Genomic DNA, 18,665 nt, shown 5'->3' with positions numbered 1-18,665 from the left:
CATTATAAATTAGAATAGAACACAGTGAGCTGTGAACATTTCATGCTTCTAAAAGAAACCTGCATTATTCTGTTTTTGCTGTGAATCCATGTTCCACTTATACTGAATTTCAAAGACTACTCTGCTAACTTTCCTGGGCGATGGGCTTAGCATCTGTTAATTTAATTCCCATGTAACGCTAATAGGATATAAATTAGTACTCTGGGGACTGCTGATAATGCACAGTTAAACTTTGAAGGGTATGGAAGGGATGGTGTTCCTAATATTGCAAACAGTGGAGGAGGTACGTGAAGTTTTCTGGGGAGGAGGGAGCTGGCGAAGGAGCTCAAGGTTTCTTCTCATACCAGACTCTGCTCAAAGTATAATGAAATTCTTTGTGTTGAAGCATTCCTCTGTCATTTAGTTGATAGAGAATAATCTTGCTGTGATTAGTGGAGAAAAAAAACAAGCCTCCCTGCCTCCCTTCTCTGGTCAAGCAAGTAGAAAGTGCTCATCTTCGTATCTTCACTAAATACTGTGTATTTGTTACAGAATTGTTCTTGGCTGGCTTGCCTCTCATCAACCCCCTCTGTGCCTCTTGCAGCATTTTTTTTTGCTGTACTTCATTGCTTGAATCTCCAGGGACTGTCGACTGATAAAGCAAAGTGTTAGTGATTATTGTTGGTAATGGTCTATAAGAAAAACAACAAACTTCTTGTTTTGTAATAAGAATAGTGCTTCTTCAGTAACAATGGGTCAAACTGAACATTGATTTTTCTAATTTCCTAGAAAATTACTAGGACAAGCTTTAAAATAAATGGTTTTTCTACCCTTTGATATAAGCCTTTCCTTGGAATGCCTGTTCTGTTTTCAAAGATGAACAATTTAGGTGAACTTTATTGATTGGTGGTGGTTTTTTTGGGTTTTTTTTTTTTTTTCATTTTGGACTTTAATGACTAAGCATTCCAACAGAATATTGGGCACAAGCACAAAAGAGAACTACTTGGTGTTCCAGTATCTTTTCACGCTTTCCATTGAGGCAGCACCAGCAATTTACCACAATGTTACACCTGACTTGTATGGTGTTCAGCTATGAGTACCTGCCTTTGTTGCTTTGGAACATCATGCTTTCATGTGTAATGCCTAAAGTGGGCTTTTAAAATGCAGAATGATGATGCAAAATGTGACCTTCCACTCTGAGAAGTGGGACTTGTCAAGAGGTTTACTGGCTCTACCTGTCTTTCATGTTGCAGGATTGATTGTGGGGTATCTTGCCAGAATTACTCCTCTTCTTTAAGCCCCCTGAAAATTTTGTGTGCATGCAGTTTCTCCTTACCATCATCTTGTATTCATCAGTGAAAATGAGTGTTCCTCATGTTTTACAGTTGCAGTTTCAGAGACTTTATTTTTCTCTAAATATATGAATTTGCTAGAGGCTGCAAAGGCGTCTTGAATTGATTGGGAACACAGTCTTCAAATATGTACAAGTTGCATAATGATGTGGTCTCGGTGGATTGAGGCTATTGCATCTTCATTGTTTTATCATATTGGGAATGCAGTCTGTTCCCTGAGGGCTATGAGATCCTGAAGGAATTTTATTTCCTTCTTGTAAACGTTCCTAAAGGAATTTGAATTTTGTCCCGGCTTGCTGGTTTCTAGCACAGCAAATGGCATTTCAAGTAGTTATTGCTGTTGCAGTATCCTTTATGCTGCACTGAACTGTGTTCTTGGAGTACAGATCTCCTTAGCTACAGGAGATGTGAAAACTGACTGCTGTGGCCATTTGGTCAGCCAAGGGAGTCGCACTAATCCTAGGGAATAAGTGCACCTTTAGATCTTTGAAAGGACCACATCCAGCTAAGCTGAGCGTGCACCTGGCCCACTTCAGGATGTATGCCTTTATGGCAAAACAGGACAGAGCAAGTCAGAAGTTCCTCCTTGCCTTTGTGGAGTGAGCTTGAAGTTGTAGGTGAATGGAAACCCATTGCTAGTGGTTTCCATTCTCCGGGCTTTGCTGCTTAGTGTGCAAGCCCTGTTCTATACATCGTTCCTTCATCTGTAGTCACTTAAGGGAGGAGATCATCTCTCTTCTGTGAGTGCAGTGAAATCTATGGCTATTGTCATCAGCCAGAGTAAGGTGGAAGGGTTATGCAGCCTTGTATTGTTGCAGTGATAGAATAGCTGCTATGTGAAACAGAGTCAGACTGTAAGAGGAAACTGTTGAGCAGTTGGATTTCCACTTATTTGGCAGAACTCAGCCCTCTGCTTCATGGTAACTTTTATAGAGCTCCTCTGAAGTGTTGCTCTACTGAGTGGCTGGAGAGAACTGTCTGGGATACATGGAAGAGTGAATATGAAAACATTTCTGATTATGTGCAATATGTAATCCTCTTATTAAAATATCAGCAGTAAGCAGAACATTCATTTGTGTATGCTGTGGTCCTTTTAATATTTAGGAGATGCTGCTAGCTTGGTGACTAATGCCTCTTTTCCCAGCTACATGAAGACATTGAATTTGCACAGCTTTAGCTCTTTATTCTTACTTCTAACTGATCATTTAGTAGGCTGCTGCTGGCATGGCTGGGCTCTGCAGATGGCAGGAGGGTGCCCAGAATGACACGCACCGTTACAAAAGCGCTGGCCCTGCCTGCAGGGAGTTGTGCTGAAATGAGTTAAAAATACCGGACTCGCTAAGGCTGATAAAACTGAACCACTCTCAATGGTGAACTGTTAGTGTCTGTCTTTGGGCATGATGATATGCCACAGCAGGTATAATGAGTAAAATAAAATCTATTACCACTGTTACAGGCCTATCTTAGCTAATTTAAGCTAATTATGTAAGAATCCTTGGCAGAGTCAACTGTGTCTTAAAATGGTGCTCATCACTTTGTTTCCTTAAATTATGTAAGAAAACATCAGTACAGTATGACTGTAAGCATGATTCAAAGCTAAGTAGAAATATAGGAGGGAAGGCATGAAACTAAGGCTAGAGAAAGCAGACTGAGGAGAACAATTAAGAGAGAAAACTGGAAGGAAATGAAGGAATGGGTGGGTAGTTTGGAGGAGAAGATCCAGGAACTCAAGAGAAGCTTTCAGAGAAGTAAGGGGAAATGGTCCATGGTATGTTAGAAATAGGTACTGTCCAATGCAGGCTTTACCTCAGTGATGTGCGCTGTGGACTCAGAAGAGAGCTGGAAGGTATCTCAAGACAACTTTTATATTTCTCTTCCCCAGGGCAGGATCATGTGCACGCTTTAAAATGTTGCTGACCCATTTTCATGTGCACTGAAGAGAATGTGTGGCACTCATTAATTGCATGGGTACTCTTTTGGATTGGCTCTGCTCAGGCATCTGGAAATATTTAATTGATACTAAGCATGACTGGAGGCTGAGTCTAGTTACTGGAACAGTCCCTTCAATTCCTGTAACTATGTAAGTAGCTACGTGTGTGCATTAGATACCAGTAACAGGAATGGGAAACCAGTCCTTCAGGAGAATATCTGTGCTGTTAGTTATAAATGAACTGCAATTGTTGGTTTTGGGTTTTTTTAGGCATATCTTTAGTTTTAGCATCCATAGAAATGGCAGTGAATATCTCTTGGTGTTTGGTAATTCTGGTTCTCACCAGAGATCTGTTGCTGGTGATTCATGAGCTTTTTGCCAGGACAGCACCCATTTTTGCTTCTGTTTCACTACTTGCCCTGTTTGAGTTATTGGCCCTTAAAGTTGGAAGTAGAGCAAAAAGTCCTGTATTTCTAAATGAGAGTCTTTATGCAAAGTTACTAGTGTTTATGAAGCTTTTTTAAAATACAACATATGCATCATGTCCAAAATAAGGAAGAAGATTCTGAACTGACTGGTGTCAGAAAACTTTGAGGAACTTCCTTGTTTATCAGGACTTCTAGTTCTCCCTCCTTTCTGATACAAGCAGCAGAGTATTCTCTATAATTCACAGTTGGAAATCCAAAGCGATTCTGAAAGGAAGATTCCCTTTCACGTAATGCTATGACTGTACATGAGGTGACATCTACAAAAAATCAGAGCAATTTAAAAACAAAACAAAAAAAACCCACCAGTGCTAATTCTGAAGTTATGAAGCCCATATAATTTTACTTATCAGAAATAAAGAAGCTTGGTTGCCATTGGGTTTTCCTCATGATTATTTTACTTTTAAACTGGGTTATATTAAACCTTCCTTTATCAGAAGCCTCATGCAGGAGGGCTGTAATAGCTGGAGGAGCATGAGTCATAGCTGCACCCTATTAAGCAACAGGCTGTCACCATGAGACAAGAACTTTGAAGAGATGATGCACCAAGGAATTCATAACATCTTATTTCAGTTGTAGCTTTCCCATCATTAAGGAAGAACTATTTCCCATGGAGGCTTTCTGTTGTCATATGAAATTAAAGCTTACTTCACAGCTTTCTTTCAGTCTTCCTTTATAGAGTGCTCTTTTCCCTGCTCATTGACTTTCACAAAACTTGAGAGAATTCATTTTTTTTCCATTAAAGTTTCTTGAAATTGGCCAAGAAGTTATAAAGGGAGGCATGGCACATATCCCAAATAACTAGAGCACGGATATGCTTGTGTGTGCTGTTACTTTACGTACTTCTAAGAGCTCATTCCATTTTTAATGGCTACATCTGTGATGGGTGAGTGTTTAACCATTGTACATCTTCTGCATCATTTTTAGATTGCCCTCTGAAGTATTGTGTTTGTATAGTGATCAGAGCCCGGTTGAGATGGGCCTTGCCTGATCTGACGACAACTGCTATGAAAATGTTTTCAACTTTCTTGATGATTCAAGTAATAAAATATCATTTACCATTCTCAGATGCTCATTACTGATAAGCTGAAAGTTAGTCCTTGTTGGCAGCGTCCTCCATAAAGCTATAGATGAATATGTGTGGAGAAACAGGAATGTTTCTGAATCTCATATTGTCTGAAGCCATCTACTGCGACAGGTTTTTAACTCAAGGAATATGGTGGTCTCTAAGGCCTCAAGAGACACCAGTTTTTACCAAGTGAATAAAACCTTTTAGTGCTATTGCTGCTTCATGTATCTTTCTTGGGGTCATAGTGGTTTTGTTTGATTTCATACTTTTACATGGTTCTTCGGGGTATGTTTCTTTTTGATGTTGTTAATGAAAAACAGTTTTTATAGGGTTTTTTTGTGTTATTGCTGTCTGAACTTATGAGGATTGTTGGTATGTTGCCAGATTTCCTCTAGGAAATCCTAGAGGTAAGTTTGGCATCCTCTCCTTTGCCAGCTTGGTGATCCTTTGTACATGACAGGAACTTGAGATAGGTCAGCAGGTGTTTGCTTCAAAGTTGTACTGGAAAATAAGTGGTATGTTTATCTATCTGAGTAAAATAAGGCACCCAAGACAGCTCTTTTCCTTGCTAGGAGATAAAAGCCTGTGTTAGGCATTTGGATTTCTAACTGTTAGAATTAGCAACCAAACCCTAGCAGAAGAGCATAGCAAAGCCTATTTGCAGATAGCCTCCAAATAATTCATAAAACAACTTTGCAAAGTAAAAGCACAAGAATAAATTGTATTAGGATAACATAGAAACCAGAGTCCAGTTCACCTTTATTTCAACAAGTTTAGGTGTTGAATCTTGGATGAAGTATTAGCTTATCAGGGGAGGCATGCTGTTTGCTTTTTGTTGTTCTCTAGCCACAAATAGCTGATAATAACTTGTGTTTAGTTAGAAACCCATCTGTTACAGTTCTTGTTTTCTTATTCATCGTTTAAGCGGTAAACATTGTCATAAACACTTCAACAATGTTCTCCCCTTTAACAAAGAAAATGTGATTAACTGTTCACCTTATTATGAAAGCAGTGCAAAGCACACGCATGCAGGAATGAAATCATGAGCAGCTGCTTTATGCAAAATCATTTTCAGTAAACTGCCAAAAAATTCTCTTTGCACATTTACCTGCTTTTCAAGCTTACCTTCTTTTCAGATCAGAAGAAAAGTGGCCAATTACACCCTGTGAGTTTTCCAGACAAATCTTTGACTTCACTTGTCCCTGTGCACCTTGTGTGTTTAGTGGGTATGAAATCTATAATTTAAGCTACAGTGAGTTGCTGTAGCACCACCACCCAAGCAATGTCACAAGACATTGTTTCTTGTCTATCAAGACAACATTATCAGAACAATGAACAATACTTCTTAAAAGCTTTTACCTTAAAACCAGCAGGGGATGTACATAGAAAGTGTTTCTAGGCACAAATTGCTGGTAGGTAGTCATTGTTGCAGTTGTTTGCATCAGGTTTAAGTTCCCCTTTGTTTCTGCTGTCACACTGTTCTTTATTAAATCTTTCTGAACATCAGGTTTTCCTTCTTCAGCAGCATCTCAACAGCCATTTATTTTAGGGTTTCAAGTATTGCTGCTGTGACAAACGTGGTATTTCTTGCAGATTTTTCTGGTGTAATAAATGAATGGAGAAAGAAACAGTAGGATTTCTGCAAACAACCAGAGTACTATGATGAACTGTGGGCTTGTCTGTATTAAGAGACAAAGAGCAGTGCCAGGCCCTTGGGAGCTGGTTGAAGATATAAGTGCTAGCCAGCTTTCTCCCAGTGACTTTTCAGGTTTGTTTTGGGAGCTCAGGGTATCCAATTAGCTGGTTTGCTTGCAGCTGTGTCTTTCAGTTGTTTGGAAGGTGGTCTCATCTTGGAAAGCTTGTTTGATTTTTTAAGGATGGATGTAGTCTGAGAGTTCCTCAAGCAGCCTGAGCTAGTAGTGCTGACAGCTGGTGAAGACAGCAGCTCTCCTACAGGGGATTAGAATTGTGTAGGTGTTCTAAGTGGTTGTGATATTGGTGGAGATGGGCAACAATGTATGGCTCGTGTATCTTTTAAGGAGCTGCTGGCTGTAATGAGGCTTCCCCTGAGTCTTCCTCCCTCCAGGCCAAATGAACCAAGAAACCTCAGCCACCTTCCACACACCTTGTGCACTCTAAACCGTTCCTCATCTTCACAGCCCTCCTTTGGATGCTCTTTAATAGCTTTATGTACTTTGCTGTATCAGAGAAGGAGGCAAAAGGTTATTAAATGATGGCAGCTGGGCAAAACACTATTTGGTTATTGTATTTGTGCAGATAAGTTGCATAAGAGACAGGTAACAGCTCTACCCGTGTGCACTGGTCAGGGCAGTAGCAGGGTGGTGAGTTGGTTGCTTGTGTACCTCAGATTGATGCTTTGGTGGTATTTTCTGAGCTGTAGCAGCAGGGTTTTCCTGCCAGCACAGTGTGATCTGCAAGCAGCAGCTTCCCAGCTTGATTCTGGGAACAGCACCAAACTCCACAGCACACAGCAAGCTGTTTTTGTGCTTGGTCGGAAGTAGGCTGATATGATGCAGTCCTCCAAGCACCTGACAGAGACAAAATCTGTTCGAGGAGAATGTTTCGCATGTGAGGTTCAGAGCCTGGGATGACTTTCCTGCCAGCGTGCTTGGTGAGTCTGCAGCTCAGCTACTGCCTGTGGTGAAATTGCAGTAGGGAGATCACTGCCGTTCACCAGCAGCACCCTGAGCCAGCTCATCCTGCTAGCTATTTCTGTCTGCACTTATCTATAGCATCATCCTCCTTGTGCCTGTGTACCTGCTAAGCATTCAGAACAGGCATGGCTGTGGCAGCCTCCTCATTTCTCTCCGGCCTGAAGGATAAATAACTGGATTGCTTTTTAAAATTCTTTTTTCTGCACCAAGAATTTACAGTGGGAAGGCTGGAGAAATGCTTTCAGGAACAAGCGGACAGGTGGGTACAGCCCTGCTCCTTCATAGCCTCTAGGGGCACCTTTCTTTGGAGGTGATGTTTTCCTGGAGTGAGATACGGTCTTGGGTAATGATAGCATACCCAGAGTTCATGAGAGAGAAGACCTGGATCTAACTTGCTTGCAGAGGGACCTGGAGCAGAAGGCTGGATGCTTGGGTGAGTTCATGTAGCTGGCTTGTAGAGTGCAGCATATTATTTTCTTCTCTGTTACAAACTGAGTGTTTTTGGTATATAAAACAATAGTACCGAAAATCCCAGCATCTATATGTTATCTATACGCTATATGTTGTTTGTTTCCCCTTGGGTTTTGTGTAGTTTGGGCAGTGAAGTAAACCATTCTGAGTTAAGTACAACTATAATGATGGTTTGTAGCTTCGTTCCCAACTGGGAATCTCAGTGTTCACCTCTGAAGTTGTGCAGATGTGCAGACTTGCAGGATGTGTGTGTTACATTTGAGTCTGTGACAACACTGGTTTGAGCCAGTGAATTTCACTGTGAGAACTGGGGTTAAAGCTTGTTCTCTTCCCTTTTCCACCATTTAAATGTATGACTTCAGAGGCAATGAAGCAAAGGTTGTGTATGTTTATAACATATTGCTTCTGATCCTTAAAATACAAGCTATAGGCTTAGTGAGATTTTTCTCTTAAACAATCGAGTTCTGAAGACAAAAGTTGCTTTCTATTTTTAAACAACAAAACTGTGTGTTCAGTGTGCAGCTGTCAGGACTTCTCACATTTTCTTTTCCATATCCTACTGGTTGAAACTCTTATAGTAGCATTTGAAGTAAAACTTGGATTCAGGCATCCTGTATTGATATTTGTTTGTAAAAATCTGTAATTTAATGTAGGGATTCCTATGGAAATACCTACATTGGAAGCTCTTTTGATGAAGAAGGTACTCCACATATTGTTTCTTTCAGTATTTGTTACATAGAGTTATTTTACAGCTACTGATTTGCAAAATTTAACTTTAAAATATTAATAGTTTTTAATGCTTCCGCAGCAGTGTAAGAACTTGTAGTTGGCTCCTGCCCCAGTGGAGCATATGGGCTTAGATGGCTTTGCTCTGCTGCCTGTGGCCTGGATGATGCTTCTGGCCAAAATCTGAGTTTTCAGCTTTCTGGCAAGTTGCCTACAGGATGTTAAACCTGACAGACCCACGGAAGAGTGTGTTTTGTGCTGGTGGTTTGAAGTTATCCGTCTTGAGATGAGTCAGGTAGATTTGAATAGATGCACGTGATTTTGTTGTTTTCTTTTTGATCCTAGAGTTCTACTTTTCTCTCAGTCTATAAGTACAGGTAGGTAGTTCTTACACATCTCCATCAGTTGATGAGAATGGTAGGAGGTGAGGAGTCATTTTACTGTCTAAAAGTAGAGCTAGCTATTCAGGCTTCTGCCATCTCCAAGGAAGAGGTGCACAGCTCATCTCATATAACTGCTCTGGAAGAGCTTTGTCCCCTTTGGTATGTGATGTCCATCCAGTTAAATAGCTTAATTCCCCAGCTCAATCTCACATCCTGATCTCCCAGTCCAGTTAGCTGGATGCATATTACATTCTTCTCATGCTCGTCTTCTGAAGCAATCTGATTGCCTCCCTCTGGGACAAAATCTGTGGTAGCTTTGAGGGCACCTTACTGGAAGACTCAGGCATGATACCAGAGCAGGTCTGAGTTCCCATGGTGTTCATGGTCCTCTAGTGGTACCCTGGTGCAAGTATTACCATCATACTCAGATGCCTCTGCCTTGCTCTAGGACATGCAGTGTGGCATTTACACAGTTAAATACAAGCTAAAATAAAATGTTGCCTTGGTAAGCTGCAACACAGACCTTATATTGGACAATTTTGAATGCAGAAATGAAGCAGTTGTGATGTAGCACCTTGTTGTGGGCATGGGTCTTAACATATGAATGTAGCAGGGTTAGATCTGCGGGTACTTTAGGAAATGGAATCTGTCCATGGCATCTGTTTTTGGGAGGGTGTCTACTGGTGAGGAAAGTGCTTACCCATGAAGTTGAACTTGATACGTTTCAGGCAGCTGACAGATGGAGCAGATCGTACTTGGTGTGCCTTGCACAAGGTCACTCAGCTGGTGAGTGCCAATGTTGGATGCAAAAACCTGGCTTATGTTGTTCCCTAGGATGCACCATCTCTCCAGCATCCATACATCCCCACTTTGTGCTGTCCTTATTCTTGTGTGATTTGTGAAATGCCTGGTAAAGAGCCAAATGCCTTCATGCCTCCCAGTGGATCTAGCTGAGAAATGCTTAGCACTATGGCTCTGGGAGGGTTTGAAATCAGTAACACCTGTGGGATGTAAGAGAAAACCAAGGGGAGAACAGTTATATTCCTAGATTTTGCAAAGAAGAACCACAACTGAGACCTGGTGGTTGTGCAGCCAAGTTGGAAGGTACCTGGTGTTGTCAGTGGTCACAGTGGCCCTAACCAATCCTTTACAAGCTACTGAACCACGTTTGTGAACACAGCTACGCCATGCTCTTTTTCATTCCAGTTCCTATGGAAACATGATGTAAGAATGTCTAAAATAGATACAGTGCTTTGAAACTATTATTTTGATCTTTTTTCCCCTCAGATTTCCTTCATTACCTTCTAACACATTAGAAAGGTCATTGCCATCATCTATCAGTGTTGTTCTACCCTGGGTACACAGGTTTCTGCATCCTGGTACCTGATTCCTATATGCAGACTTATCAATACTCCCTTCCTCCAACCTCCCTCCCCATCAGTGAGGTGGCAGCCTGCGGTTGTGTTAAACATATATACAACACACACTAAACAGATTTTGGATCCAGCTCTGTCTCTTACAAAGCAAATGAGAAATGTATGGCTCTCTGCAGCGACAGGTGATGGTACAAGCTTTTGTCAGCTCCTGTTGGGATCACAGCACAGTGTTGGTTGGGAGGAAGTGCTGGAGGTCACTTGGTCCAGCTGCCCATGGAAGCACAGCTATCCTCAGTGGTGGTGAAGGAGATGGTGGAGCACTAGATGGAGGTTTCCTGTGAGTCCCTCCTGCCTTTCTGGGAGAGGCAACACTGGAGGAAGCCATAGGTTCTTGAAAATGAAATTTCCCTGCCCACAAGGATGTGCACTCCCATAAATGAAAAGAGGACAGTAACTTTTAAAGCATGTTCCCACAGTGTTACTGTGTTTTCTTTCCTTGGCACATGCTGTAAAGCCATCATCTCTTTGAGCAGTCAAGGGTTTTTCAAAATAGCCAAGTCCTGTTTTCAAAAGCCTCCTCTGATGGGAGAACCTTAAGAGAGCTAGTGCTAAATCCAGCAAAGAACTAAAAAGCTTTGTTTAAATCCATGACCTAATTTTTATCACTTCTAGGTTTCTGATATCTTGCAGTACTGTGCCCTAGAACCTACTGTAAGGCACCACAGAAGAGCTGGAGACTTGTCTGTGACATTTAAAGGGAAGCAGGCAGTTGCTCAGAAAAGTGATTAAGGACTTTTTAGGTAGTTCTAAAGCATGCTGCCTCTGTGTTCTGAATACATTTCCCTCTCTCTTCTGTCACTTCCTGCTGCATCCCAAAGCTGGGACTGAATAAAAGGGAGTTAATATTGCAGCAGTACTTTTCCTGACTGCACATCCTACACAAAACGTATTAGAGTCATGGATGCAGCTGACACTACACTTCAATATTAAACTGTGTTTCAACCATTTGAGAAATGCAGATATCTATTTGAATCTTATTCCAAGACATCAGGTCAGATTATGCTCAAGGATGCATGTGTGTAACCCATGGTGAGCAAACCATAATTGAACCATAGTTGTACATGATGTTTTGCTTTGCTGTGTGCTTAGTCTTTGCATGATGTTTTACATGATTGTGGCTAGTATATGTGGTGCTGCCATTGTTTTATTTTGGTATAAGGCAAAGGGCCAGAATAAAACTTTCCATTCTGATTTCAGGGTTGTTGTCATAATGGAGTTGAACCATTTGTTAGCAAAGCAGACAAATTGAGATGTAAATGCTGATCTGAAGAATGTATTCTGGATCTTGGCATTTACATTTCTTGTCTGCTGAGGTTCTTCCTTGCTTTGAAAAACAGTTGTTGGCTTCAGAACTAAAACTAGTGCCAGCAGAGATCAAAATCACAAACTCTGGAGCAGCTGTGGATTGTAAAGAGAAACTACTTTGTTCTAACATGGAAATGCAGGGGTGAAATTTTGCTTTTGAAATCTCTTAACTGCTTTGGAGCTGGGCCAATGTAGATGTAACCTTTGTAACATAATTGATAAGTTCATGCATACATGCAGTATGGAGGTCATTCACATTTATCCTGAATAGCCCAGAAAGGAGTACAGAGCGACACTGCCTTTCATCCCTTCCATTGTAGCTGATCTCTGTACCACTCTTCCTTGTTCATCTGTGCACATTTCTAATGAAAAAAGATCTGCAAGATACCTGCTAATATTCGTAAATGAGTAAGAAATGAAATAAACAGTTACATGAGCCATTGAGTAAGGGAAAGTAAGATAATAGCTAATTCAGGCCATAGCTAAGTAGTTAAGGTGTAAATTGTCCTCTTAAGATCTTTTATCCTGAGAGTAATGGCCTTGTGAGAAACTACAGGTGGTTCAATAAAGGAGAATCATAGTATTTTAAGTATTTTTAGAGGTAACATTTGCACAAGTACAGTGTTAGAGTTCCCATGTTGAATTGGTTCTATACTGGAACACCTTATTGTGTTTTACAACTCCCTGAAAGGAGGTTGTAGTGAGGTGGGGGGTCAAACTCTTCTGCTGGGTAACAGCTGTAGGACAAGAGGAAAAGGCCTCTATTTGCACCAGTGGAGATTCAGATTGGATATTAGGAAAAGCTTTTCAGAAAGTGGTTGGGTACTGGAAAAGGCTGCCCAGAAAGGTGGTGGTGTTGCCATGGCTGAAGGTACTCAAGAAACGTGTAGATGTGGTACTTAGGGATGTAGTTTAGTGAGCAGTATTGGTTGTAAGTGGACAGCTGGGCTGGCTGATCTTAGAGGCCTTTTCCAGCCTTAATCATTGCATGAATTTGTAGCCTCCCAGTCCTGCCTACTGCATTAAGTTTTCTGAGCGCCTGGTGCTGTCAGACGTGCTGAAAGTGATGTGAACCATGAAGATGTTCTGTCAGACTTCTAAATGAGATGTACTGTGCTTTAGGTTCCCACAGGAATTCTCATCTAATTTGGTCACTGATAATGACCTACAAATACGGAAATCAATTGAACTCAATGGCAGTGCTGGACTGGGAGACAGTGTAATCTCTGGTGAGGACAGAAGTGAACTAAAAATACCAATTACCTATCTAAAGAAGCAGGTCTGAAAATATGTAAAGAGTAGTACAACACTGTCCTAGTTGAAGCCTGTGGTGTGGTGTTCCTTATACCAGAGCGATACTGACTTCTTGACTAAATGTAACCTGTTACAGAGAGCATAGCCAGATGCTGGGGAATGGCACTGTCCGGAGCCATTTCTGAGGGGGGAAGAAAGGTTTTGGCTGCACAAAGGCTCCAACCATGCTGCCACAATGGCTCCATGAGTAATCATGATAATTGTGTCACCACGATGAGCAGCCACCCATATCTCAGCCTGCACAAGTCTTCCTCCTGCACCTCACGGCCATCCCTGTGATTGATCTTAGCCTGGTAGATAATCAACAGAGATAAAAAGAGAAGTGTGAGCAGAGCTGCAACTGTGATGTGTGGAGTGAAGCTGGAGAGATGCATGCACCTTCCGAACACTGAGACGCTGTCTCTGAAATGTGGTTGTGTTAGGTCATGTTAGCTACAGCAAACAAGCGAAGGGACAGCAGCCAGTACAGGTTTTGCTGTCAGTATTAATTATTGCTGATTTTGCCTAATCAAATATTTATATGCCTTCAAGTATTAGCACTTCTGTATTGACTTCATTTGTTCTTGATTAGAATCAGAATTGGGGTAGATCATAATTTTAACTCTGATTCTGCAGTTTCTCAGCTAAAACATGACACGTTATGTCTCAGAAAATGCTTTTGGACAGGCTTGATATGTGTGTATGTGTGCGAGTTGTCCTCCTCCTTTCCTTGCCAGAACAAACCTGATTTCATAGGTGCCCTGGGAGTTTACTTTTTAGCATACCATTGTGTTTGAAATTCCAGGTTTTTTTGAAGTGAACGTAGAGCATAGCAGCTCTTCAACCACAAAATGTATTTTTTTAGGAGAGGAGAAGGTTGAAGTATGTAAAAGAAAGGAAGTTTTGCAAGTAAACAGAGCGCTAAGTCATGCATCAGGTGCTTTCCTTGTTCTGTTGTCTGTTTGGTGACCTGGGTCAAAGGAGTATCTTGGGATATGGTTGCTAAGAAATAAATGTTTTTCTTTGTGTTAATATAAATAATAATAATAATTTTGATCCCTCAAAAATGCAGGCTTTCTAAAACATAGCAGAGCTGTCCTGTCTGTGCTTTGCCACCTTCAGCATGTCCGTGTCCCCATGGCTGAGCTGTCTCAGTCCCTATCCCTGCCTGCTTAGTGATTCCACAATAAGTGCCAATCTATCTCTGAGTATGAGCATGCTGAGTCCTTCAAAGAGTTAGTTCCTCTGGCCTCTTTCATTACAGGACATGTTGAAAGCAGAGGGAACATTAGCAAATCTTTGCTGTTTTGATGGTGTGCGTATTGGGATGAAACTTCAGTAAAACTTGTTGTGATATCTGCAAATTCCTTTTGTTTTTTTAAGGTAAATTGAATCCCTTTGAGCATGTTGTGCACTTTATAGCTCTTAAATAATGCTTAGGTTCCAAGTTCTGTCATTGTTTATGAAAACATAGTTGACTTCATTTGTACAAAGATGAGAATCTAAGCTCACTGGCTCTCATTGCAGTCAGAGGGATGTCTTTGTTTTGGATGCCAGTTGGAAGAGGATCAGCTCTCTGCCTCTGGGATATGTACCTTTGAATTGTCCCGCGTCCTACTTCATTAATTAATGCGTTCTGCACTAAGCTGTGACATTTTCATTTTCTAAACTGTTTATTAATTCCAACACTGAATAATTAAAAAGGAAAAGAAAAGCAGGAGGAAAATATACCGCTGAATTATAGCACAGAAGCTGTGTATGCCAGAAGGTACGCAGAGTGTAGGGATGCATGCATAAACCAAGAGTTGTGCAAAAGCCAACATAATCCAGAAGTTGTACTCCCAATTATACATGTGTAGTGTTTTTAAATGAGTTCTGCAATACCCTCAGAGTGCTTCCTTGTGACTTTTAACTACAGAACTTGGTGTAGAGTTGCAGGCTGACATAGCAAAGAAGCATCATTAACCTCCTTTCCACTGAAAGAAGTGATAAATGCAGGCCGGAGTGTTCTTTGAACATTGTTTAAAGTACCATCTCCATAGATAAAGCGCGTAGCGGCATCCTGCCATATTTCTGCAGCAAATTTAAATGACAAAGGAGAAGGGGGGAGGAAGGAATACATTTTTAGGGGCTGTGAGAAACCAAATAGAAATGGGTGAGGTAACTGCCAAGAGCTGTAGGTCTTTGGGAGAACACTAAGTGTTTTAATCTAGCTTCTCCCCTAGTGTTTCTCTAATAATGTAAAAACACAGCAATGGGATTTAATCTTTTGTTTCTTTGTATAGAGCCTTATCTTTTCCCCTTAGGTTTCCAGAAAAAACAAGGTTTGGAAACTTTAATAGAGGAATCGGATAAATCTGTGCAGGTTTTCATCTGTTTTGTACTGAAATGACACTGCGCTATGGCAAAAACACTGGGTAAAATTAAGATTATGCAGCCCCCTGGAAGTATTAAGATTTAATAGCAAGACTGAAACCTGATGTGCCGTTCCTAGCCCTACTGAGTTTTGCAGCATGGCATTTGGGTGCTGTTGTATGCATGCTTCAGAATGAGCTTGTGCTTGGTTACGCAAATTATCCTTGTACCAAGGAAGAACGATGTGCTACAAAATTAAAGCTGGGAGGGAAAATAACCACCGTGGGATAATATGCAATAAATCCACTGAAGCTGCTGGCTCTGGTGAGGTAACGTCTTGTCCCTATATGGAGGGAGCATTTCTCTACGGGATCGTTAAGGCTGTGCTCAGAAGCATCCAGCTCATTGAGCCACAGTGGGAAGAGCAGGGATGTCGAGCTGCTATCAGCTTTTCCCAGTAGGAATACCCTGCTGGGAAATGGGGCGAGCTGGTGTGGCGGGCTGAAGAGCTCAGCTGCAGCAGCCCTTTGTAATTGCTATCCCCTCCTGATTTCTGTGCTGAATGCACAAAAATGCTTCTTGCAGACAGATTTGAGGACAAAATACTTGTCATCAGAATAAAACTAGGCATGCTAAGCCCCACTTTGTGACTAGTTCTACTGCCTTGTTCCTTGGGAGTACTACTTGATACGGAGTCTCTCATCCACTGTTACGGTGCCAAAGCCCAACGCTGAGAGTAAGCGCATCTGTTTCAATTGGTGATGTTTAATTTTTCATGATGCGTGCAGCTTAGTGCCTCCCGAGGTAGGAGGCTCCAATGCTAATGAGCGATGAAGTGTTGTCTGGCTCCCCAGGACACACGTGCTCTCTGCCTTTCTTCTGTTAGCCACATGAGCTGGCAGTGCTTGTACTGCATTCATGGAGTAACCTTTTCCTACTATTTCTGTTGGGAGAAAACATCACTCAGTTTCCCTTCTGGCCCCACAACTTCCACAGGAGGCCATTTCTGCATGGAGAGCGGGCTGGTGGAGGATCCTGGAGTCCTACTGAAGGTGGGTAAGCGTTGTGCCCCAGAGCTGGGGGGAACAAAAGGCACAGGCTGGGGCTGCTTCTGCCCTGTGCATTCTCCATAGGGGCCAGGCCTTTGGTTCTCACAACAGTAGGTTCAGTGGTATTCACTGCAAACCTACAACAAAACCATCTCACATCTTCCATGATGCGTTCAATGTTTTGGTTTTCTTTTTTTTTTTTTTCTTCTTTTTTTTTTTTTTTTTTATTTTTGGTATGCAGTTTAAAATGATTGTCACCTAAGATCTATTTTCTTTGACCATGGTGGGTGGAAAAGAATGGTAAGGCTTATTATGTATGTATGTACTTCTTGTGAGCTTATATCAAGGTAATTGCATAGCACAGCAGTTGTTATATCCTATTAAGTCTGTTATATGGTGTACTCGGCACTGCTTATAGGGGGGTTGCTTTGAATGCTTACTTCCTGTTTGCATCATTTCCCAAGCCATTATTTAGCCTCACCATTCATTTTTGTACCAAATACTGCTTTTTCTCTTTGATCTCATATTGTTTGTCAGGTGGACTTTCAGCAGCGCTGTTTTTTAGTCTGCTGCATGCAGAGAGCAGAGCATTAGTGAAAAAATATAAGTAGAGGAATTTGTCATTTGTGTAAGTTGTGTTGAAGAGATCTGGCTGAAATCAATTACTTGAGCAGAACCTCCCCCGCAAGAAGACAGAAGGAAAACTTGAACATAGGTAGACTATACCCTTCAATACTCTCCGAAGAAGAGGAGGCTGCCATACAGCTGGGACCTGCTCAGACTCCTCTGAGGTCTTCCTCTGTAGGAAATTTCTCTTTCAGAGGAGGGAATTCAACAAATGTCCTGTTTCTTCTAGGACTGTTTGCATGGAGCTTGCTTTGCAGGTTGTGCAGCCTTTTGGTCCCATGAGTTTGTTACATGCCATAGTAGGAGTGGATCCTGTGTCATCAGAGGCTCCCTTTGGCCTTGGTGCCTGTTGGGCACAGGTTTGCCTTCAGGATGCTGTTGACACATCTCACCGTGCTTTTCCTCTGTTTCATAGCAGATGTAATAGGGCAGTTACCATGAGGATACAAGCCAGCAGTGTTTCCTTAAGGCCAAGAGGGTCAATGGTATCCTGGGGGGTGCACTAAGAAGAGTGTGGCCAGCGGGTTGAGAGAGGTGATCTTTCCCCTCTGCTCTGGTGAGGCTGTATCTGAGGTACTGTACCCATTCCTGGACACCTCAGTTCAAGAAAAACAGGGAACTAATAGGGAGAGTCCAGCTGAGGGCTACAAAGATGACTGGGCCTGGAGCATCTCCCTTACGAGGAAAGGCTGAAAGACCTGGGGCTGTTCAGCCTGGGGAAGAGAAGCGTGAGAGGAGATTGTATCAATACTTATGAACATCCAAAGGGTGGGAATTGAGAGGATGGGTCCAGGCTCTTTTCAGCAGTGCCCAGTGTGAGGTCAAGGGGCAATGAGTACAAGCAGAATCACAAGGTGATTCCCTGTGATAGGGAAGCACTTCCAATAGCAACCCTGAGCTGAATGGGCTTTTGTTATCCTATACCTGAGGGATATCTGTGGGTCACTGATGGGTTCTGTCAGCTCTCACAATGAAGTTCTGGGATTAATATCTGCATTTCACTTCCAAAGAGATGTACTGAATCAGTACTACTGTGAATAGGGAAGCAGAAGGGTAAACAAGGATTAATTGTTTCTGGAGAATGGAGCTCCATGCTCTGGAGGAGTACAGGGTTCTGCAGTGCATGCCCTGGTGTCAGGCTAAAACACTGATCATCATTTCTGTAGTTCAGTGGATGAAACTGTATCTTGCAGAAGGAAATCAGTTTGCTTTCCTTCAGATTTGGGATGTGCAATTAAGTTAGGAAAAAAAAGCCAAAAACCCAAACACACACAACTATCAGAAGACACAGCTGTGTGTCTCTTTGTTGGTTGTCACAGTGTTTTGTGGTGGTTTACTTGGGACCATTTAGAGATACAGAAATTTACTTTCAGAAGTGCAAGAATGAGCGAACAGTGGAAAAAAACAAACAAAGAAGCAAATCTTAATGTCATGTAGTATTTAGTTTAAAGAAGCAGACCTCTAGGAACTGAGAATTTATAATGCTTTGCAGCCAACGGTGCAATTCTGTAGTGATGAACAGAAATTTCA

The 18,665-nt window shown here is 41.8% G+C and overlaps 1 protein-coding gene across 5 annotated transcripts in view; it reads left to right on the top strand.

The window, feature by feature from the left end:
* MTUS2 (microtubule associated scaffold protein 2) overlaps positions 1-18,665 on the top strand; it is a 232,330-nt gene that overhangs the window by 15,253 nt on the left and 198,412 nt on the right. For 2 of the 5 annotated variants that reach the window (XM_085555355.1, XM_015851996.3), the window contains exon 1: positions 7,141-7,923. The exons of 2 other annotated variants lie outside the window; for them this stretch is intronic. The gene's annotated coding sequence lies outside the window, so the exon portion shown is untranslated. Of the gene's footprint in view, positions 1-7,140; positions 7,924-18,665 lie in introns of those variants that run through there. One more of the 5 variants, XM_085555348.1, reaches the window with a different exon arrangement.

Source organism: Coturnix japonica, chromosome 1, assembly GCF_054131305.1.
Source record: "Coturnix japonica strain WE chromosome 1, WE-NBRP24, whole genome shotgun sequence".
In the NCBI taxonomy this organism is placed as follows: Eukaryota; Metazoa; Chordata; class Aves; order Galliformes; family Phasianidae; genus Coturnix; species Coturnix japonica.
This window is presented reverse-complemented; position numbering and strand designations above follow the sequence as displayed.